Source organism: Pelophylax lessonae (assembly GCF_965119305.1).
Source record: "Pelophylax lessonae genome assembly, chromosome: 1".
In the NCBI taxonomy this organism is placed as follows: domain Eukaryota; kingdom Metazoa; phylum Chordata; class Amphibia; order Anura; family Ranidae; genus Pelophylax; species Pelophylax lessonae.
The window spans coordinates 570,736,190-570,761,551 of NC_138768.1; positions in this window are offsets into that span (position 1 = coordinate 570,736,190).

Below are 25,362 nucleotides of genomic sequence, written 5' to 3' on the forward strand. Positions count from 1 at the left end.
GCATATTTCAGCAATAATTATTAAATTAAACTTTGTTTTTTTTCTTGCAGAAATACTGATTACAATTGTATTATTCCAGGGACACTTTATAAACATTATACATATTGAAACACAGAATCTCTTTTCTGAAGTTTTATTTCTATCATTTTATATAAAGATTTAACAGATTTGAGGCATGGAATTACATCTTTTTATCCAAGGAAATTTCAGAAGCAGGAAGTAGTCATATTGTAGTCAGAAAAAAGCAACGTTATTTTTCTAAGACATGATATTATAAGTATTGATGTGTTACACTAAATTTCTCTTTTTTTTAATAGTATATAGTACTCCTAATATAGCCATGACAATAAAACTACATAGCGATTTTTTATAATTTGTAAAGATTCCATGCACAGAATATCATACTTTAAATAAGATTACATTTAAGAAGCAGAGAAAAGTCATATTTCAGCCAAAATCCATTCAACGTTACTGTTATTTTTTCAGATAAATAATTTATAAATTATATAGATCAGCTGCACAAAATCAAATAATTTTTTATAGGAGGCATTTGAAGAGGGAGAGAGAAAGCAGACACCATCTATTTAAAAAAATAAATGTTTTATTCTTGCTGTGCCAAAAGGAGAAAATGTTGTACCAATCAATCAGCTGGCAATATGTACAGTAAAGTATTTGTTGGGCCACAAAATTCAGTTATGCTGCAGCAAAAAAAAATCTCTGCTATAACATTTGACTGGCAGTACCACCTGCCGAACATGACTCCTTCACGCCACAACCGGTTTTCAGTGCACGCATTTGCGGCACATTGGTTTGGGCTATTAGCGGTAAAACCTATTAACATAGCATCTCCTCACCACTAGGGTCGAACCTGGACTGTATTGTTTGGGATCGTACCAGACTTTTGGGTATTTGGTACCCGGACACGGACCCGAACATTTCACTGTATGTTCGGGTACTGTCCGTTGTTCGGTAATGTTATTTGATGTTTTGGCGTGGTTTTAATGGCGCGGTTTCAACAGGTACAAGGCAGCAAATCAGCAAGCGTTTAACTAGTGTGCCCTTAGAAGCCATCACAGCCATGCCTACTAATGGCATGGCTGTGATTGGCCAGTGCAGCATGTGACCCAGAGTCTATATAAGCTGGAGTCACATAGCGCCGCGCGTCACTCTGCTATAACTATACTAGACAGAGGTTCCTGATGCTGCTGAGGAAGAGATAGGAGATTACTGTAGGGTCAGGCTGGAGATTGCTTTGAGGGAAAGAATAGGAAGAATCTTTTTAATCAGACAGCGATCTACATTGATTGTATTGTGTGGGGGTGCAGTGCACGATTTTTTTCCCCGGAGGGAGAGATAGGAGATTATTGTAGGGTCAGGCTGGAGATTGCTTTGAGGGAAAGAATAGGAAGAATCTTCTTTAATCAGACAGCAATCTACATTGATTGTATTGTGTAGGGGTGCAGTGCACGATCTTTATGCCCTGACCTGAGCCCAGTGAGGAGGAGAAAGGAGAAAAAAAAACTTTTATCAGTCTGTTAGGTGGGCTGTGTGTGGTACTGCCCATTTAATGCAAGCTCAGTGCATATGTGTTTTCTTAATCTGCATTTAAAAAAGAAAAATACTTTTTACCTTCATATTTTACTTTGACATACAGTATTTAGACAGACACTGCTTTTCTAACCTGCTCTTCAAAAAGCACCAATGTAAGGGGAAAATAATTATTTTTCAGTATTTAGGGAAAAAAAAATATTTTTCAGTTTTTCATTCAAATGTTTTTTTCTTATTCAATAGCGGAATAGAACAACAACAGTATCCAACCTGTTAGGCGTGCGGAGTGTAGCAGCCATTTAAGGCGAGCTGAGTGCATATGTGTCTGCTTAATCTGCATTTAAAAAAGAAAAAAACTTTTTTCCTTCATATTTTACTTTGACATACATTGTTTAGACAGACACTGCTTTTCTAACCTGCTCTTCAAAAAGCACCAATGTAAGGGGAAAATAATTATTTTTAAGTATTTAGGGAAAAAAAATATTTTTCAGTGTTTTATTCAAATGGTTTTTTTTATTCAATAGCGGAATAGAACAACAACAGTATCCAACCTGTTAGGTGTGCGGTGTGTAACGGCCATTTCAAGCAAGCTGAGTGCATATGTGTCTGCTTAATCTGCATTTAAAAAGAAAAAACTTTTTTCCTTCATATTTTACTGTGACATACAGCCTTTAGACACTGCATTTCAAATCTGCTATTCAACAAGCACCAATTAAGGGGACAATTATTTTTCAGATTTTTCATTCATACATTACAGTGCGATACACCCATTGCATACTGTTGTTGTATTCCGCTTTGCAATAAAAACCCATTTAGGGGAAAAAAATAAATTGCAGCCTAGTCTGCATATGGTACAGTGAGATACACCCATTGCATACTGTTGTGTTCCACTTTGCAATTAAAACCCATTTAGGGGATAAAAAGTTAATTGCGGCCTAGTCTGCATATGTTACAGTGATATACACCCATTGCCTACTGTTGTATTGTGCATTGCAATAAAAACCCATTTAGGGGAAAAAAAAGTTAATTGCGGCCTAGTGTGCATATGGTACAGTGAGATACACCCATTGCATACTGTTGTATTGCGCATTGCAATAAAAAACAAATTTAGGGGAAAAAAAAGGTAATTGCGGCCTAGTCTGCATATGTTACAGTGAGATACACCCATTGCATACTGTTGTATTCCGCTTTGCAATAAAAACCCATTTAGGGAATAAAAAGTGAAATGCGGCCTAGTCTGCATTTGTTACAGTGAGATACACCCATTGCATACTGTTGTATTGCGCATTGCAATAAAAACCCATTTAGGGGAAAAAAAAGTTAATTGCGGCCTAGTGTGCATATGGTACAGTGAGATGCACCCATTGCATACTGTTGTAATGCGCATTGCAATAAAAAAACAAATTTAGGGGGGAAAAAAAGGTAATTGCAACCTAGTCTGCATATGTTAAAGTGAGATACACCCATTGCATACTGTTGTGTTCCGCTTTGCAATTAAAACCCATTTAGGGGATAAAAAGTTAATTGCGGCCTAGTCTGCATATGTTACTGTGAGATACACCCATTGCCTACTGTTGTATTGTGCATTGCAATAAAAACCCATTTAGGGGAAAAAAAAGTTAATTGCGGGCTAGTGTGCATATGGTACAGTGAGATACACCCATTGCATACTGTTGTATTGCGCATTGCAATAAAAAAACAAATTTAGGGGGAAAAAAAGGTAATTGCGGCCTAGTCTGCATATGTTACAGTGAGATACACCCATTGCATACTGTTGTATTCCGCTTTGCAATAAAAACCCATTTAGGGGATAAAAAGTGAATTGCGGCCTAGTCTGCATTTGTTACAGTGAGATACACCCATTGCATACTGTTGTATTGCGCATTGCAATAAAAACCCATTTAGGGGGAAAAAAAGTTAATTGCAGCCTAGTGTGCATATGGTACAGTGAGATACACCCATTGCATACTGTTGTAATGCGCATTGCAATAAAAAAACTAATTTAGGAGAAAAAAAAGGTAATTGCGGCCTAGTCTGCATATGTTAAAGTGAGATACACCCATTGCATACTGTTGTATTCCGCTTTTCAATAAAAACCCATTTAGGGGATAAAAAGTGAATTGCAGCCTAGTCTGCATTTGTTACAGTGAGATACACCCATTGCATACTGTTGTATTACGCATTGCAATAAAAACCCATTTAGGGGAAAAAAAAGTTAATTGCGGCCAAGTCTGCATATGGTACAGTTAGATACAGTGAGATACACCCATTGCATACTATTGTATTGCGCATTGCAATAAAAACCCAAAAAAGTTAATTGCGGCCTAGTCTGCATATGTTACAGTGAGATACACCCATTGCATACTGTTGTATTCTGCTTTGCAATAAAAACCCATTTAGGGGATAGAAAGTTAATTGCGGCCTAATCTGCATATGTTACAATGAGATACACCCATTGCATACTGTTGTATTATTAATAAGGGGGGAGGTTACAGGAGGTTAGAGTTGATAGCAGTTGGTGTGAATATGTTTAAGGTAACTTGGGAGCTCTGACCTACCCTGGTCTTGTTCACAACACACTGTGTGTATAAGTCCCCTGTGTATATTTCAGCATCAAATAAAAAAATGAAGGTATAGAGATCTCAAGACTCACTCTTCAAGTGTTAAACAATTGAAGGCATATACAAGCTCAGTCAGGATATGATAATATTGATATTTATCCGAATACCATTGTTCAAACCTTAATTGGAAATGGCCACATTTTCTGAGATAGACGTTAGGCATATTGCATCTGCAAGCGAAAAAAAAAAACAACTTCCTATTAGGGGTAAAACAGGTGTTAAGGAGATAACATAGCATCTCCTCACCACTAGGGTTGAGCGAACCTGGACTGTATTGTTCGGGATCGTACCGGACTTTTGGGTATTCGGTACCCGGACACGGACCCGAACATTTCACTGTATGTTCGGGAACTGTCCGTTGTTCGGTAATGTTATTTGATGTTTTGGCACGGTTTTAATGGCGTGGTTTCAATAGGTGCAAGGCAGCAAATCAGCAAGCGTTTAACTAGTGTGCCCTTAGAAGCCATCACAGCCAAGCCTACTAATGGCATGGCTGTGATTGGCCAGTGCAGCATGTGACCCAGAGTCTATATAAGCTGGAGTCACATAGCGCCGCACGTCACTCTGCTATAACTATACTAGGGAGAGGTTCCTGATGCTGCTGAGGGAGAGATAAGAGATTACTGTAGGGTCAGGCTGGAGATTGCTTTGAGGGAAAGAATAAGAAGAATCGTTCTTAATCAGACAGCGATCTACATTGATTTGATTGCGTGGGGGTGCAGTGCACGATTTTTGTTGCCCGGAGGGAGAGATAGGAGATTATTGTAGGGTCAGGCTGGAGATTGTTTTGAGGGAAAGAATAGGAAGAATCTTCTTTAATCAGACAGCGATCTACATTGATTGTGTGTGGGGGTGCAGTGCACGATCTTTATGCCCCGACCTGAGCCCAGTGAGCAGGAGAAAGAAGAAAAAAAAACTTTTATCAGTCTGTTAGGTGGGCGGTGTGCGGTGCTGCACATTTAATGCAAGCTCAGTGCATATGTGTCTTCTTAATCTGCATTTAAAAAAGAAAAAAACTTTTTTCCTTTATATTTTACTTTGACATACAGTGTTTAGAGAGACACTGCTTTTCTAACCTGCTCTTCAAAAAGCACTAATGTAAGGGGAAAATAATTATTTTTCAGTATTTAGGGGAAAAAAATATTTTCAGTTTTTCATTCAAATGTTTTTTTTTTATTCAATAGCGGAATAGAACAACAACAGTATCCAACCTGTTAGGCGTGCGGAGTGTAGGGCCATTTCATGCAAGCTGAGTGCATATGTGTCTGCTTAATCTGCATTTAAAAAAGAAAAAAAATGTTTCCTTCATATTTTACTGTGACTTACAGTGTTTAGACACTACATTTCAAATCTGCTATTCAACAAGCACCAATTAAGGGGACAATTATTTTTCAGATTTTCATTCATACGTTACAGTGCGATACACCCATTGCATACTGTTGTTGTATTCTGCTTTGCAATAAAAACCCATTTAGGGGAAAATAAATAAATTGCAGCCTAGTCTGCATATGGTACAGTGAGATACACCCATTGCATACTGTTGTATTCCGCTTTGCAATAAAAACCCATTTAGGGGATAAAAAGTTAATTGCGGCCTAGTATGCATATGTTACAATGAGATACACCCATTGCATACTGCTGTATTGTGCATTGCAATAAAAACCCATTTAGGGGGAAAAAAAAGTTAATTGTGGCCTAGTCTGCATATGGTACAGTGAGATACACTCATTGCACACTGTTGTATTGCGCATTGCAATAAAAAAACAAATTTAGGGGGGAAAAAAGTTAATTGCGGCCTAGTCTGCATATGTTACAGTGAGATACACCCATTGCATACTGTTGTATTCCGCTTTGCAATAAAAACCCATTTAGGGAAAAAAAAAGTTATTTGCAGCCTGTAGGAGTGTGGGACATGCTCCTCCATCTTTAGTATCCATACTGCACGTATCTAGGGATGTACCGAACGGTTCGCCGGCGAACGGTTCCTGGTTAACTTCGCATGTTCGCGTTCGCCGCTGCGGGCGAACATATGCGATGTTCGGTCCGCCTCCTATACATCATCATTGAGGCAAACTTTGACCCTGAATCTCACAGTCAGCAGACACATTCCAGGCCAATCAGCATACCTCCCTCCCACACCCTCCCACCTCCTATAAAAAAGCAAGGGCAGCATCCATCTTAGATCATTTCTGTGTTACTGAGAGCAGGGAAAGTGCTGCTGCTGTTATAGCTAGGGACAGTTAGTCAGTGTTCCCGGTCTTGTTAGCCAGTGTTCTTGGTACACTCCTGCTGTAAGGACAGCACCCCAAAAAGCCCTTCCTAGGGCTGGTATTTGAGTTTTTTTTGGATATATATATATATATATATATATATCTATTGTCCCCAAAAGCCCTTTTGAGGGCTGGTATTTGAGTATTTTATATATATATATATATATATATATATATATATATATATATATATATATATATAGATATATATATATCTATATATATATATATATATATATCTATTGTGCACTGCAGTTACCTGCCCGCTGTGTGTGAGAGGCCACAGACCCACCACAGACTGTACTGTGTGCACACCACACTCATTTCGGGTGGCACAGGCACAGTACCTTGCATTTTAAAAAATATTTTTTCTTTTCCTCTGTCATAATTGCAGGGAGTGCTGTGTCAGGTCCACAGAGTGTACTGTACCCACTGCAGTGCACTGCCCACCACTGATATATATACGGTGGCACAGCATCTTGTTGCAAATTGGAAAAAAAAATATTTTTAATTATTGCAGTTGCCTGGGCTGCCAGTGACTGTCAGGTCCACAGAGTGTACTGTGTCCACTGCAGTGACACTGCGTGCCCACCCACCACTGATATATATACGGTGGCACAGCAGCTTGCAAAATTAAAAATATATATATTTTTTTATAATTGCAGTTGCCTGGGTGCCAGTGACTGTCAGGTCCACAGAGTGTACTGTGCCCACTGCAGTGCCACTGCCCACCCACCACTGATATATACGGTGGCAGGCATGACTTTTTTTGGATTAGTGTCTGGGGGGGGGGGTCTAAAAAGCGTACCTGTGAAGTTTCAGCTCTGTAGCATGTCCAGAACCAGAAAAAAAAGATCATATAGGTGTAAAATGGGTTCCCACCATCCCTGCTCTACTGAAAAATGATCTTTTTTTTCTAGTTCTGGACATGCTACAGAGCTGAAACTTCACAGGTACACTTTTTAGACCCCCTAGACACTAAATCACACAAAAAAAGTTCTTAAAAATTGTCATTTTTGATAGAGAGCCAATTATTGGAAAAATTAAAAAAAAATAAAAATTAAAAAAAAAAAAAATCTTTGGATTTATTGTCTGGGGGGGTCTAAAAAGTGTACCTGTAAAGTTTCAGCTCTGTAGCATGTGCAGAACCAGAAAAAAAGATCATATAGGTGTAAAAGGGGTTCCCACCATCCTTGCTCTACTGAAAAATGATCTTTTTTTCTGGTTCTGGACATGCTACAGAGCTGAAACTTCACAGGTACACTTTTTAGACCCCCTAGACACTAAATCACACAAAAAAGTTCTTAAAAATGGTCATTTTTGATAGAGAGCAAATTATTGGAAAAATTAAAAAAAAAAAAAAAAACTTAAAAAAAAAATTTCTTTGGATTTATTGTCTGGGGGGTCTAAAAAAAGCACCTGTGAAGTTTCAGCTCTGTAGCATGTCCAGAACCAGAAAAAAAAATAGAATTAGGGTTAGGGCTAGGGTTCGGGTTAGGGTTAGGGTTAGGGTCAGGGCTAAGGTTAGGGTTATTTTTAGTGCTTAGGGTTAGAGGGTTAGAGTTAGAGGGGTAGGGGTAGGGCTACTAACTCTAACCCTAAGTATCTCACCGTAACCCTAACCCTAGCCCCTAACACTAAACCTAACCCTAACCCTCTAACCATAACCCTAACCCTCTAACCTTAACCCTAACCCTCTAAGCCTAGCCATAAAAATAACCCTAACCCTAAACCTAACCCCAGCCCTAACCCTAACCCTAACCCTAACCCTAGCCATAAGCCTAACCCTAGCCCTAACCCTAATTTGTAATTTTTTCTGGTTCCGGATAGAGTTGAGCGGACACCTGGATGTCCGTGTTCGGCGGGTTCGGCCGAACTTTAAAAAAAAGTCCGGGTCCGTGTCCCGGACTTTTGCCGAACTTTTCCCGGACACCGAACCCCATTGAAGTCAATGGGGACCCGAACTTTCAGGCACTAAAATGGCTCTAAAACACCAATGGAAAGGGCTAGACTGCTGCAAATGGCAGCAAAACGTAGTTAAGAGCATGACAAGTGCTCTGCAAACAAATGTGGATAGGACAATAATTTAAAACAACAAAAAAAAAAACAGAAAAATAAAACAATGTTCTTCATCTCTGAAGGACGAGGCCCATATGGAGTAGGAGGGAGGTTGAGGTGGTGGTGGATGTGGCGGTGTCATAGGCGTGTGCACAGGGTGTGCCGGGTGTACCTGGGCACACCCTAATCACCTAGGGCACATAGCATTATCGCTCTGTTTGCCAGTGAGGAGATGGGAAAGATCTCCCTCGGACCTTCTCTGCTCTATTTCTCTTTGCCAGCAGGGAGAGTAATGTATCGGGGCCATGTACATGTAGGCAAACACATGCATGTGTATTTAATATAATATAATGCAATAGGCTGCGCACACCTATGGGCGGTGTAGGTGGAAGCGGCGGTGGAGGAGGAGGACGAGGTAGCCAACACTGCTTCTTTTCACAAATTTTAAATGAGGGTACACCCCAAAAGAGTGAGAAAGAGCAAAAATGGAACAATGGCTGGGTAAGGTCGGTATCCATCGCTATTCTGCACAAGGTACGGAAAAGTCCAGTGGGATCCATGCCTGGTTCATTTTAATGAACGTGAGCTTGTCCACATTGTCTCTGGACAGGCGGCTGCGCTTGTCTGTGATAACGCCCCCAGCCGTGCTAAATACCCGTTCAGATAATACACTGGCTGCAGGGCACGCCAGCACCTCCAAGGCGTAAAGGGCAAGCTCAGGCCATGTGCCCAACTTGGAGACCCAGAATTTGAAGGGGGCAGACCCCTCATTCACATTCAGTACGTCTAGGCGTGTGCACACATACTGCTCCACCATGTTGGTGAAATGCTGCCTCCTGCTAAGACGTTCCATATGAGCTGCTGGTGCTGCTGTTTGTTGTGGCGTGCTGACAAAGCTTTTCCACATTTCGGCCATGCTAACCCTGCCTTCTAAGGTGCTGGCGGTGCCCTGGTTGCGTTGGCGACCTCTTCCTCCTCCTCCTCCTCCTCCTCCTCCTCCTCCTCCTCCTCTGCCTTGTGCTTCCACTGTGGCCCCGCTGTCAGGTGGGAATGCCAGCAGCATGGCGTCTACCAGCGTGCGCTTGTACTCGCGCATCTTGCGATCGCGCTCCAGTGAGTGAATTAAGGAACGGTGCATTGTCCTTGTAACGGGGATCCAGCAGCGTGGCCACCCAGTAATCAGCACAAGTTAGAATGTGGGCAACTCGGCGGTCATTGTGGAGACACTGCAGCATGTAATCGCTCATGTGTGCCAGGCTGCCCAGAGGCAACGAAAGGCTGTCCTCTGTGGGAGGTGTATCGTCCGTGTCCTCTGTATCCCCCCAGCCACGCACCAGTGATGGTCATGAGCTGGCCTGGGGATTCCACCCTGCTGTGAACATGGTTCCATCTCCTCCTGCAGCTCCTCCTCCTCATCCTCCTCATCCTCCAGAACTGTGCCCCTGCTGGACAATTGTGTCCCTGGCGTTTGTGTGTGCAGGAACCCACCCTCGGAGCCCCTTGCGAATGACTGCCCTGAAAGCCATGGAAATGTTACCTCTTCATCCTCCTCCTCCTCATCCTGTGCCACATCCTCTTCCATCATCGCCCGAATTGTTTTTTCAAGGAGGCATAGAAGTGGGATAGTTAAGCTGAGAACGGCGTCATCGGCACTGGCCATGTTGGTGGAGTACTCAAAACAGCGCAACAAGGCACACAGGTCTCGCATGGAGGCCCAGTTATTGGTGGTGAAGTGGTGCTGTTCCGCAGAGCGACTCACGCGTGCGTGCTGCAGCTGAGACTCCACTATGGCCTGCTGCTGCTTGCACAGTCTTTGCAGCATGTGCAAGGTGGAGTTCCACCTTGTGGGCACGTCACATATGAGGCGGTGAGCGGGAAGGCCGAAGTTACGCTGCAGCGCTGACAGGCGAGCAGCAGCAGGGTGAGAACGCCGAAAGTGCGCACAGACGGCCCGCACTTTCTGCAGCAGCTCTGACATATCGGGGTAGTTTTTAAGGAACCTCTGCACCACCAAATTCAGCACATGTACCAGACAAGGGATGTGCGTCAAACCAGCTAGGCCCAGAGCTGCTATGAGATTTCGCCCGTTATCGCACACCACCAGGCCGGGCTTGAGGCTCGCTGGCAGCAACCACTCATTTGTCTGCTGTTCCATGCTCCTCCACAACTCCTGCGCGGTGTGTGGTTTGTCCCCCAAACAGGCAAGTTTTAAAACTGCCTGCTGTCGTTTACCCCTGGCCGTGCTGAAGTTGGTGGTGAAGATGTTACACTGTCCGGATGAGGAGGCGGTAGAGGATGAGGAAGCGGAGTAGGAGGAGTTAGGAACAGGAGGCAAACTGAAGCGCCCTGCAATCCTCGGTGGTGGAAGGACATGCGCCAAATTGCTATCTGCCTCAGGCCCATCCGCCACTGCATTTACCCAGTGTGCCGTTAGGGAGATATAACGCCCCTGACCGTGCTTACTGGTCCACGTATAGGTAGTTAGGTGGACCTTGCCACAGATGGCGTTGCGCAGTGCACACCTGATTTTTTTCCCCACTTGGTTGTGCAGGGAAGGGATGGCTTGCCTGGAAAAGTAGTGACGGCTGGGCACGACGTACTGTGGGACAGCCACCGACATAAGGTTTTTAAAACTGTGCGTCTCCACCAGACGGAATGACAGCATTTCAAAGGCCAAGAATTTTGAAATGCTGGCATTCAGGGCCAGGGATCGCGGGTGGGTAGAGGGGTACTTCCTCTTCCTCTCAAGTGTTTGGGAGATGGAAAGCTGAACGCTTCCACGGGACATTGTGGAGACGGTTGGTGACCCAGGTGGTGGTGTTGCTGACAGATCGTCTGTTTGCGGGGTGGCAGGTGCCGGTATCACTACAGATGTGGCTGGAGCGGCCGAGACTGCAGCAGAAGAGGAAGCAGGATGAGCCAGAGACGTTTCTTGGTTTGAAGGTGTCTACTCCACTGCAGCTCGTGCTTTTCACTTAGATGCCTGATCATGCAGGTTGTGCTCAGATTGAGAAGGTTTATGCCTCGCTTCAGGCTCTGATTGCACAGGGTGCAAACCACTTGTGTAATGTCATCAGCACATTTTCTAAAGAACTTCTACGCTAGAGAACTCCTTTGAGCTGACTTTGGTGTGCTCGTTCCCTTGCTGCGTTGGGCAGTAGCGGGCGTAGTGTCTAGGGCACGGCCGCTCCGCTTCTGCACCCTGCTCCCTCTTCTGCTGTGCTGGTGGCTCTGTGCGACCACCGCCTCTTCCTCCAAACTACTCAGGTCACCTGCATGACGTTCATTCCATGTGGGGTCGAGGACCTCATCGTCCTCCACATCATCTTCCACCCAGTCTTCACCCCTGCCCTCCTTGTCGGTCTCCACAATTCTGAACGCCGCAGCAGTTGGCACCTGCGTTTCGTCATCATCGGAGATGTGCTGCGATGGTCCTTGCATGTACTCATCTTGAGAAATAAGTGGTTGGGCATCGGTGCACTCAATCTCTTCCACTTCTGGGGCAGGGCTAGGTGGATGGCCCTGGGAAACCCTGCTGACAGAGTCCTCAAAAAGAACAAGAGACTGCTGTATGGATTGGGGCTCAGACTGGACATTGGCTGCAGGTGCCAACTCTGACCTTTCTGCAGTAGACTGGGTGGGAGACAATGTGAAGGAACTGGAGGCACTGTCAGCAACCCAATCTACTATCGCCTGTACTTCTTCAGGCCTCATCACGTCTAGAGGCGCATGATGCCCTACCAAATACTGATGCAGGTTCTGTCGCCTACTCACACTTGTGGAAGGTGTTTCACTTGTGCGTGTAGCTGGCACAGATCGACCACGTCCTCTCCTTGCAACAGGAGCTCTACCAGCAGCACCACGACCCAGGCCACGGCCCCTATTTGGCGGTCTCCTCATATTTCTGTAATTTATGATCTTGCCCTAGAAAGGTGTTTATTGAATAGCGGAACAAAACAACAACAGTATCGCACGGGTGTATCTGATAGTCAAATATGCAAACTATGCCGCAATTTAATGTTTTTTACCCCAAAAGGGTGTATATTGAATAGCGGAATAGGAAAAAGGATAAAAAACGGTGTATCTCACACGTACAAACACAGACTAGGCCCTGACTAAAATTTTTTGTACCCTAAAGGGAGGATGAGGAAGAGGAGTAGGAGGAGTTGGGAACAGGAGGCAAACTGAAGCGCCCTGCAATCCTTGGCGGTGGAAGGAGATGCGCCAAACAAATTTAAAAGGTGTATCTCACACGTACCGATACAGACTATGCCGTAATTTAATTTTCTTACACTCCAAAAGGGTGTATATTGAATAGCGGAATAGGAAAAATGTTATAATAAGGTGTATCTCACACGTACAAACACAGACTAGGCCCCGATTACAATTTTTTGTACCCTAAAGGCAGGATGAGGAAGAGGAGTAGGAGGAGTTGGGAACAGGAGCAAAAATTGAAGCGCCCTGCAATCCTCGGCGGTAGAAGGAGATGCGCCAAACAAATTTAAAAAGGTGTATCTCACATGTACCGGTACAGACTATCCCGCAATTTAATTTTTTACACTCAAACAGGGTGTATATTGAATAGAGGAGTAGGAGGAGTTCGGAACAGGCAGGAGGCAGACTGAAGCACCCTCAAATCCTCGGCAGTATGAGATGCGCCCCAAAAATTGGAAAGGTGTATCTCACACGTATGAAAACATAAAAGTGTAGCGCTAAGAATATTGATGATCACACAATTAATAAATAGTGACCAAATGGATGAAAAAAACTACTAATCACAATGATGTGTATAACGAAGAAAAGAGTGTCCAAATGAATGAATCCCAATATAAAAAATAAAATAAAATCATAAGTCCACGTGCACAAAATTGCAAGAAGTGATTCAACCCGTGACACCCAGGGTATGTGGAGGAAGGGAACACCTCGGTGGTGGGATATAATAAGCAGCTTACCAGATTTCCTTGGCTGCTCAACTTAATGAGTCAACCTCTCCCAGCTATTAGTCAAGACCGCTGAAGATCTGATGTTAAATGAATACTTAATCGATGCAAGTAAACCACCTCTCAAGAAGCATGTAGCAGATCAGTGTAGGGTTCGTGCTCCTTAATATTTTTCTCCAGCATAAATGAATATGTGGGAAGAAAAGAAAGCGAAGCCCATAGCGTAATCCCGTTTAAAAATAATATTCCACTTTATTAAAAAATATTACTCACATTATCTCATGAAAAAAATAGGCTTGTCAAATCACAGACGAAGTCTATTGAGACGAAACGTTGGCGACTCCAGACGCAACGTCCACACGCCCCCTGGAAAATAGCCGGCCTTCATTATCCTTTGCTACTTGGGATTGTTCGCGGGACGCCGCATCTCCATCCCTGGTTCTAGTGATTTGACAAGCCTATTTTTTTCATGAGATAATGTGAGTAATATTTTTTAATAAAGTGGAATATTATTTTTAAACGGGATTACGCTATGGGCTTCGCTTTCTTTTCTTCCCACATATTCATTTATGCTGGAGAAAAATATTAAGGAGCACGAACCCTACACTGATCTGCTACATGCTTCTTGAGAGGTGGTTTACTTGCATCGATTAAGTATTCATTTAACATCAGATCTTCAGCGGTCTTGACTAATAGCTGGGAGAGGCTGACTCATTAAGTTGAGCAGCCAAGGAAATCTGGTAAGCTGCTTATTATATCCCACCACCGAGGTGTTCCCTTCCTCCACATACCCTGGGTGTCACGGGTTGAATCACTTCTTGCAATTTTGTGCACGTGGACTTATGATTTTATTTTATTTTTTATATTGGGATTCATTCATTTGGACACTCTTTTCTTCGTTATACACATCATTGTGATTAGTAGTTTTTTTCATCCATTTGGTCACTATTTATTAATTGTGTGATCATCAATATTCTTAGCGCTACACTTTTATGTTTTCATTGTTAATTTGAATCACTGTTGGTTGATTTTGTGTTGGCTGCTGACATATGTTTATCAATTATTTATCACATTAGCGTGGAAATTTTTTCTATTTTTTGTATCTCACACGTACCAACACAGACTATCCCGCGATTTAACTGATCCCCAAAGGTTTTTATTGAATAGCGGAATAGGAAATATGATCAAAAAAGTGTATGTATCTCACACGTACAGAAGCACACTAGGCCCCAATTACTATTGTTTGTACCCCTAAAAGGCTGGATGAGGAGTAGGAGGAGTATGGAACAGGCAGCACCCTCAAATCTTCAGAAGTATGAGATGAACCCCAAAAACTTGGAAAGGTGGATCTCACACGTACCAACACAGACTATCCCGCAATTTAACTGATCCCCAAAGGTTTTTATTGAATAGTGGAATAGAAAATATGATCAAAAAAAGTGTATGTATCTCACACGTACAGAAGCACACTAGGCCCCAATTACTATTGTTTGTACCCCTAAAAGGCTGGATGAGGAGTAGGAGGAGTATGGAACAGGCAGCACCCTCAAATCTTCAGAAGTATGAGATGAACCCCAAAAACCCCAAATATCATTTAGCTCTGCTGCAGGCCACAATTTAATTTTTTTTTTTAACCCAAGGCTGTATATTGAATAGTGGAATAGAAAAAAAGTGTATGATTTTTGAAACCACTCAATAATAGCACATGGGAACTGAACACAGCAGTGTATGATCAGTCAGCACAGCACAGCTGAAGGAAAAACGCTGCACACAGTGCCTGATAGAAAAATACTTTTCTCCCTCCTCCTCAGTGGGCAAAAAAGATTGTGTTCACTGCACCCCAAAAAATTGTGTTCACTGCACCCCAAAAAGATTGTGTTCACTGCACCCCAAAAAGATTGTGTTCACTGCACCCCACACACAGCAAAATGGATGTGGACCACTGACACCTGCCTATCTCCTATCCCACCCCACACAGCAATATCGATTGTAGTTTGTAGAACACACTGACCCTAAAAATCAGCAGACTCTCCCCCTAAAAGGATTGATAAGATCGTAGATGGGTCACTGCAAACCCCACCCCACACAGCAATATCGATTGTAGTTTGTAGAACACACTGACCCTAAAAATCAGCAGACTCTCTCCCTAAAAGGATTGATAAGATCGTAGATCGGTCACTGCAAACCCCACCCCACACAGCAATATCGATTGTAGTTTGTAGAACACACTGACCCTAAAAATCAGCAGACTCTCTCCCTAAAAGGATTGATAAGATCGTAGATCGGTCACTGCAAACCCCACCCCACACAGCAATATCGATTGTAGTTTGTAGAACACACTGACCCTAAAAATCAGCAGCAGCCTCGCCCTAAAATGCCTACAACTCGCCCTGCCTAACACACTCCGACCTGTCCCTCAATTCTATCCGGACACACACTGACCCTAAAAATCAGCAGCAGCCTCGCCCTAAAATTCCTACAACTCACCCTGCCTAACACACTCCGACCTGTCCCTCAATTCTATCCGGACACAAATGTTTTTTTTTTCCTGTCTGTCCCTAATCAGCAGCCAGCACGTTGATGTGTGCTCTTTCCCTGAACTAAACAGCAGAATGACGCCGCAGCGGCGCTGCCTCGAACTTATAAAGACTTGGTCACATGCTTCAGACGGCCAATCACAGCTACTAATACATTTGTAGGCATGGCTGGGATGGCTTAGGCACACCAGTTAAATGCTTGTTGATTGGCTGTTGAAAGCCCGCCACGAAAAGCGCGCCAATGCATGCAAAACCCGGAAATAAAATGACCGAACACGGATTTTTACCCGAACATACAGTAAAGTTTTCGGGTCCGTGTTCGGGTAACAAAAATCCAATTATTCGGTACGAACACGAATAATACAGTCCGTGTTCGCTCAACCCTAGTTCCAGACATGCTACAGAGCTGAAACTTCACAGGTACACTTTTTAGACCCCCCAGATGCTAAATCCAAAGAATTTTTTTTTTTAATTTTTCCAATAATTGGCTCTCTATCAAAAAATTACAATTTTTAAGAACTTTTTTTTTGTGTGATTCAGTGTCTGGGGGTCTAAAAAGTATACCTGTGAAGTTTCAGCTCTGTAGCATGTCCAGAACCAGAAAAAAATTTGAATTAGGGTTAGGGCTAGGGTTAGGGTTATTTTTAGTGCTTAGGGTTAGACGGTTAGGGTTAGAGGCGTAGGGGTAAGGTTACTAACTCTAACCCTAAGTATCTCACCGTAACCCTAACCCTAGCCCCTAACACTAAACCTAACCCTAACCCTAACCCTTAAAGCCCAGTTCCTGTCCCATTTTGGTCGGTTCTGGTCTGTTTGCGGTTGTTTGCGGTGCGTTTGCGGTTTGGTCTGTCACTGTGAAGCGGGCGTAACCCTTACACTACCTGATCGATACAACATCATACCTGATCGTATAAACACACTGGATGTTTAAAAGCACGTTATTCCAAACAATTTAGGAATGTTAGGTGATTTATGCCCTTTATGGAATAAAACCCGACTCTGCGTCAACTACGTAGTTTTCCATGGGAGTTTTGCCATTTATCCCCCTCCGGCATGCCACAGTCCAGGTGTTTGTCCCCTTGAAACAACTTTTCCATTACTATTGTGGCCAGAAAGAGTCCCTGTGGGTTTTAAAATTCGCCTGCCTATTAAAGTCTATGGCGGTTCGCAATGTTCGCCGGTTCGCGAACATTCGCCGATGTTCGCGTTCGCCGTTCACGAACGGCGAATTTTATGTTCGCGACATCACTACACGTATCTCGCAATTGACACATTATAGCATGTTCTAAGTATACTATCATGTTTCCTGTAGAATACCGTCACCTTCTGGTTTAGTTCCTCTTTCAGAGGATGAGATCAGAAATGTCTAAGCTTTCATTATTAACCAATAGAATCTACTGAATAAGTTAATGCCTGTAATGAACCATCTTTCCTATAGCTCGTGTAGCTTGAATTTAATTAGTTTATACCCTCTTATAAGGAATGTACCCTAGACACCCCCCTTTTACTGTGCATCCTGTATTCTTTGTATAAGATCTCTGGATATGTATTAAACAGACGACAAGTCCTTTGTATCACACACAGACTACTTGATTTTATTCCAGTTGCAAAGGACTCTTCCGGAGGCTCCGCTCTTACATAGAACAGATTAGACTTAACTATAGTGAGGATGCGATTGACCCAATCACCAACATGGCCTAGTCTGCATATGGTACAGTAAGATACAGTGAGATACACCCATTGCATACTGTTGTATTCCGCTTTGCAATAAAAACCCATTTAGGGGATAAAAAGTTTATTGCGGCCTACTCTGCATATGTTACAGTGATATACACCCATTGCATACTGTTGCACATTGCAATAAAAACCCATTTAGGGGAAAAAAAATAAATTTCGGCCTAGTCTGCATATTTTACTGTGAGATACACCCTTTCTATACTGTTTTTTTTCTATTGCATTATTCAATAAACACCCATTTAGGGAAAAAAAAAAATTGCAGCCTAGTCTGCATCTGTACGTGTGAGATACACCCTTTTAGATACTGTTGTTCTATTCTGCTATTCAATAAACACCCATGTAGGGGAAAGAAAGATATTAAATTGCGGCCTAGTCTGTATCTGTACGTGTGAGATGCACCCTTTTAGATACTGTTGTTCTATTCTGCTATTCAATAAACACCCATGTAGGGGAAAGAATGATATTAAATTGCGGCTTAGTCTGTATCTGTATGTGTGAGATACACCCTTTCTATACTGTTGTTCTATTCCGCTATTCAATAAACACCCATATAGGGAAAATTATTAAATTGCGGCCTAGTCTGCATATGTTACTGTGAGATACACACTTTGGATACTGTTGTTCTATTCTGCTATTCAGTAAACACCCATTTAGGGGACAGAAAGATATTAAATTGAGGCTTAGTCTGTATCTGTATGTGTGAGATACACCCTTTGGATACTGTTGTTCTATTCTGCTATTCAATAAATACCCATTTAGGGGACAGAAAGATATTACATTGTGGCTTAGTCTGTATCTGTATGTGTGAGATACACACTTTGGATACTGTTGTTCTATTCTGCTATTCAATAAACACCCATTTAGGGGACAAAAAGATATTAAATTGCGGCTTAGTCTGTATCTGTACGTGTGAGATACACCCTTTGGATACTGTTGTTCTATTCTGATATTCATTAAACACCCATTTAGGGGAAAATTAATAATTTTGCAGCATTTGCTGATTATGTTACTGTGAGATTCACCCTTTAAATTTGTTTGGCGCATCTCCTTCCCCCTCCTGTTGCTAACTTCTCCTACTCCGCTTCCTCATCCTCATCCTCTACCGCCTCTGTCTCTGCATCCGGAGCAGTGATCATTTCCAAGGCTTTCATGGCAGTCATTCACAAGTGGCTCTGAGGGTGGGTTCCTGCACCCACAAACGCCAGGTACACAATTGTCCAGCAAGGGCACAGTTCTGGAGGATGACGAGGTGGAGCATGAGGAGGAACCATGTTCACAGCAGGGTGGCACCCAGATAACTGATAAAAACAGATACTACACTTGATCTTAGCTAAAAGGTTGAGAAGCAATGCTGGTGGCATTCCCACCTGACAGTGGAGGCACAGTGGAAGCACAAGGTGAAGGCAGAGGAGGAGGTTGCCAACGCAGCCAGGGCACCGCCAGCAGCTCAAAAGGCAGGGTTAGTATGTATGAAATGTGGAAAAGCTTTGTCGGTACGCCAAAACAACCAGTACCACCAGCTGTTTTTTTTTTTTTAAGTCCGTGGTGTGTGAACACACTCAGACTATCACCCGGTGGGTGCATAAAAAAAGTGCACACCAAAAGAGTGAAACACAAAAAGTGCACAGGGTGTACACATGGTCCTTGACCCTGATCCCCCGGGGCGCAAGGCTCCTGACAGGGACTGGGGTACTTACACTGACTAACTTGGCCGAAACCAGGCAGCCCCGTTCTTTAGGAGGTCTGCTGAAACAGACCACCCCAAGTACTAGGTGGGGTTCTCCCGAAGAGAGACCTCATGAGAGAGCCAGAAGGCCATATCCACCCCCTCCCAAGACTTTCAGGGACAGGCCCAAGGACCTTCACCCTACTAATCACGCTGTGCAAAATAAAGTGTACCGCCACAATAAAAAACACAAAATGTGAGACACACAAGACATAAAAGTGGGGAAAGGGATAGTGGAGAAGTGCAAGGTTAGTGCCATGTTGCAATACTATGGCAGGCCCTTCGGCCATGAATAAAAAATTCCTCGGGTCCTGACTCCTGACCAAAAGGCCCGGCCCTAGAGGCAGGTGTGAAAAACGTGTGTAGGAAGTGCAGTGTCCTCGGTGCCATACTCATAGTGTTGCCATCCACCGTGAATTATGGCACCCCTGGACTGCCACTCCAGGGGCACATACACCACAGGCTTTTCAGAATCCTGTTCCCTAGCAAGACCAGTGCAGCCCCGTCCCTACCAGAAGGCCTCAGAACTTAGACAGCTTTGGGAAGAGCCGGTCCACAACCAGGGACACATACCTTTTCCAAGGCCAGACTCAACCCAGAAGGAGGAAAAAAGCCCCCCCCCCCGCCACCATCACAGTTCCTTACCATATACCATATACAGTTCTTTACCGTTCCTTACGTACTATACACATACTGAATGACGGGTCTGCCCCCTTCAACTTCTGGATCTCCAAATTGGGCACATGGCCTGAGCTTGCCCTTTACGCCTTGGAGGTGCTGGCCTGTCCTGCAGTCAGTGTATTATCTGAACGTGTATTTAGCATGGCTGGGGGCGTTATCACAGACAAGCGCAGCCGCCTGTCCAGAGCCAATGTGGACAAGCTCACGTTCATTAAAATGAACCAGGCATGGATCCCACAGGACTTGTCTGTACCTTGTGCAGAATAGACATGTACTGTATACCGGCCTTACCCAGCCATTGTTGTATTTTTGATCTTTCTCACTCTTTTTGGGGTGTACCCTAATTTAAAAAGAAATACAATTAAAAACAATAACCAGTGTTGGCTACCTCGTCCTCCTCCACCGCCGCTTCCACCGCCACCTCAACCTCCTACTCCATATGGGCCTCGTCCTCCTCCTACATCATTCAAGATGATTATTTTTTATTTTTCTGTTTTTTATGTTATTTTAAGTTATTTCCCTATCCACATTTGTTTGTAGAGCACTTACCATGCTCTTAAGATGATTTTGATGCCAATTGCAGCCCTCTAGCCCTTCCCATGTTTGTTTTAGAGCCATTTTAGTGCTCAGAAGTTCAGGTCGCCATTGCCTTCAATAGGGTTCGTGATTCGGGTAAAGTTCGGGTTAAGTCCGGGTCATGAACCCGGACTTTTTTTTCAAGTTCGGCCGGACCCACCGAGCCCGGACATCCAGGTGTTCGCTCAACTCTACTCACCACCTGTCAAACACCCTTTGGATTGCTCTTCATAGAGCCAACACAAATGTAAATGAACCCTTAGTCTGAAATCTGGCAGCATTGTTTTATTAGTATATAGAGGGGGATTAACCGCGCTTAAAGAAAATAATTTTGAACAGCAGCAACTTCAAGTGTGACCACACCCTGTAGAATATTTGTTGATGTTGATGGTGAGGTCAAGGAAATTGACAGAAGACTGGCTACATTCATAATTTAACTGAATACCCCGATCATTAGAGTTTAATGATCGGGGTATTCAGTTAAATTATGAATGTAGCCAGTCTTCTGTCAATTTCCTTGACCTCACCATCAACATCAAGGATGGTCAATTCTCGACATGTACATATTTCAAAACAACCGACAGGAATTCATATATTCCTGTCGATAGTTGCCATTACGCACCATGGCTGAGGGCTATACCCAAAGGCCAATACCTACGTATTAGGCGTAATTGTAGCGATTTTCAAGAGTTCCAATCTCAGGCTCTTGTTCTCACTAAAAGGTTCCTGGACAAGGGATATAGTAAAACGTTTCTTGATGCAACCCTTTTGGAGGTTAGCAGATTGAATAGAACGCAACTATTGAACAATGTGTCCAAAGTTGATAACAAAGACCCCTCATTTGATTTACCTTTTGTTACCCCTTTCTCAACCCAACATATGAGTGTCAAAAATATAGTTGGTCGTCATTGGCATATTCTTGGCAATGACCCAATTTTGGGCAGTACCCTGCCTGACAAACCACGTGTGGTATTTAAAGGGGCTCCTACTTTGAGGGATAAAGTGGCACCTAATATTTTAGAACCAATATATAAAAAAGGGGAAAAGAATCTGCGCTCGGACAACAAGAAGTTAAAATAATATTGAGGATCCTGAAGATAAATGTGAAGGCAGCCAACTAAATGATAAATTACAAATCATATAGGCATAAATAAAAAGTGTAGTAGCGCCAAACACTGTAACTAAATATTAAACAATGTAGAGTGTCCACAATAAGTCCCAACAGTCCAAGAGAGATGAGAAGTAGTGGAGACCAATTCCCAATATCAGAGCCGTGCGGATGAAAGGAAGCCAACACCCAAGCGTGGAAATATGCCAACTGCTTACCAGATATTAGATGGATATGGGCGATGCAATAAAGCAGAAGCTCTGCTTCCCCTGATCCAAAGTACCAGCAGTATCTCAGGACCTCATCTCCTTCAGCCAGCAGTGACTCGGAAGCTCTGTTCCCCCCCCCCCATCCTAATTTACAGCTCATCTCTCCCTGCTCCCCCTCCTAGCAGTGACCCAGAAGCTCAGTCCACCTCACTCTGCCCTCCTAGCAGTTACATGGCAGCCCATCAGCCTTCTACTCTCCAATGAAAATCACAGAACAGAAATTCTGACACAACTGCAAGATGGAAAGCGAGAAAGTATAAGAAGCACGCTTTTCGTGTCACCTACGGACATCGAGAACGGTCAGACCATCACGTGTCGTGCCACCAATAAGGCGATTCCAGGAGGAAAAGACACAACAGTCACGATAAACATCCAACATCCACCGCTGGTCAATCTGACAGTCGAACCGCAGCAAGTCCTGGAGGATAACGTGGTGAAGTTTCACTGTGCAGCCAAGGCCAACCCGGCAGTTACCCAGTACCGGTGAATTGAATATTGCTGAGATCATTACTCTGTCTGGTGGTACGATTTGAGCCTTCATTGCCCTTAACCATGATCTGTTGAGACACTGGGAATCGATGAGTTATACCGTTGGCACTGTCTGTCACTGATGGCCCAATTTGAGTTTATTGCATCGCCCATATCCATCTAATATCTGGTAAGCAGTTGGCATATTTCCACGCTTGGGTGTTGGCTTCCTTTCATCCGCACGGCTCTGATATTGGGAATTGGTCTCCACTACTTCTCATCTCTCTTGGACTGTTGGGACTTATTGTGGACACTCTACATTGTTTAATATTTAGTTACAGTGTTTGGCGCTACTACACTTTTTATTTAATATTTTAGAACCACCTGCTCCCAAACCCACCTTTTTAAGCCAGCTAACTGGATTCTACAAATGCAACAGATGCCGAGTCTGTTCTTTCAGTTCCAACAAATGTAGAACAGCTAAAGAATTCCAATCTACCAGTACAGGCAGAGTTCATGCCATTAAGCCATTTATCTCCTGCATGAGCACTGGCATTGTTTACCTACTCCAGTGCCCATGCGGGCTTCAATACATAGGACGTACCAAAAGACCGCTACAAGTAAGACTGAATGAACATATATCAAATATACTCAAAGGTTTTCCTAAGCATTCAGTGTCCAAACATTATGCCCTTGTCCACAATAAAAATCCCAGAAACACCTTATTCCTTGGGATAGATAAATTTGTACCCCATTGGAGAGGTGAACCTCTAGTTAGAGGAATCTCAAAGCTAGAGATGACCTGGATTCACCGGGTCAAAACTTATGTACCGTTTGGACTCAATGTCGATATTGAGGTAAACGCGTTTATAAATAATGCTTAGTCAATCCATTTCCATTAGGGTTCTCTTTTTTTCTTTTCTTAACTAATTAGTTTTTCCCCTTATTTTATTTATTTTATTGTTACAGTCAGAGAACAGTACCAAATTTATGTAATTAGCATGTAAGTGTTAATATCTGAGGGATCTTGATTGCCCTACACATTTCTGGTTTATCCAATTGATAGTCATACAGATTTGGTTTTTTAACCAACAGATGTTTGAGTTTTACTGTACTTAAAAATGGACTTAAGATGAAATCTCACCAATATCAATAATTTTTCCCTCCATAACTTTATAATATCGTGAGGGTTAAATAGGGTGTTGTCCTATTGTGACTATATTATGATATTGTGACTATATTGTGACTATGATGTTTAATTTGGTAATACTTATCCATAACCTCTAGATGGCGGCACACTCGATCCATTTATGTGGTTATTTATGTATATCATTCGACATTTGATTATGTTAACTAGCATTTGTTCAGTATAATTAATTTGCGGGCTATGTGAAACTTTCAATGTTGTTTTCATACATAGTTTTTAGGTATCAATCTCTGGATATTGAATGAGTTTCCGTCCCGTTCTTGGTTTCCCCCATCCAAGATGGCGGAGCGGTGCTCGTTCGCTTCCGGTCTCTGCTTACCTCTCCGCATAAATAGATGGCGTCAGTACGCCGTCCGCACCTTTGAAAACGTCATCTGTGACGAAACGTCGTCAGGGCACGGCGTACTGACTTCATCCGATCGCGACCAGAGAGTGCGGGCGAGCAAAGCCGTTTGGCCGGCGGCTGCATACAATTGCTCATTCCATCCTGGTTTCTGTGAGTGTTCTTGCTTTTATTTTTGGAATAAATTTTACTGTTTTACGCTATGGGAGCCTCTCTCTCTCTTTTTGAATGGTGAACATTGGGAACATCTGAGGATCAGTTGCTCGAGTCTATTGTCGGACCCCCAACCATTTATTATCATACAAGCGTGGTTGATCTAAAGATCTGGTAAGAGGCGACCCCTACTGGTTCCTTTTCGGTACTGAATCTTGGTGTCTCATTGGAATCTGATTTTTACACACTTTGATTTCGTTCACATGGTAAGAGGCTCATCTAGCTGGTGATGGTTCTACACCTACCTTTCAACATTGTTTTTCACTTTGGCACATATATTATTGTCGTCTGGTAAGAGGCAACTTTAGCTGGAATTTATCAATTGGTTTATATACACCTACCCTTATTTATATTTGGTAAGGGGTATTTAACACATACTAATTTCTTTAATTTACACTTGTCCACTGTTAATAGAGATCTTTGGTGGTGGTCTAATTTATACACACGATATTCTCAAGTCACATTGGTGATATTTATCTAGTTGTTGGGTTTTACGCTATTGCGTATTTTACATTTCTTTCATGATCCAATGACCATTGAGTCTACCGCTCACGTGGGCCTGGATCTTCTATCAAGGTGACAAGATTCATAGAGCATCTGCTTTTCTCTTACCTGAATCTGGTAAGCCTATACCCTTAAGGGAGTCTGGTCCAGGATTACATCTAGGATTTTGACATCATCATTTATTATTGGGACTTTATGGACTTTACATCTCCATTTATCATACTTAGCGCAACTTAATTTCCAAACAAGCATTGTTTTATTGTTTTGAGTTACTTTATCACAGGTATTTACAACGTAGGCAACGCATTACATATTCATTGTACATTCAAATCAGTCCCTACCCTCAAGGAGCTTACAGCTCAAAGTCCCTACCTCACATTCATATACAGTATACACATACTAGGACCAATTTAGACAGGAGCTACTTAAGTTTGCCATGGCGAACTTAGCCAGAAGCTCGGCCCCCTCCTCTTTTCCCCTCAGCTGCCTTATCCACAAAGTGCAGTGTGCTTCGTTCATCTGCAGTAGGAAACCAGCTGTGAAGCCGCAAGGCTTC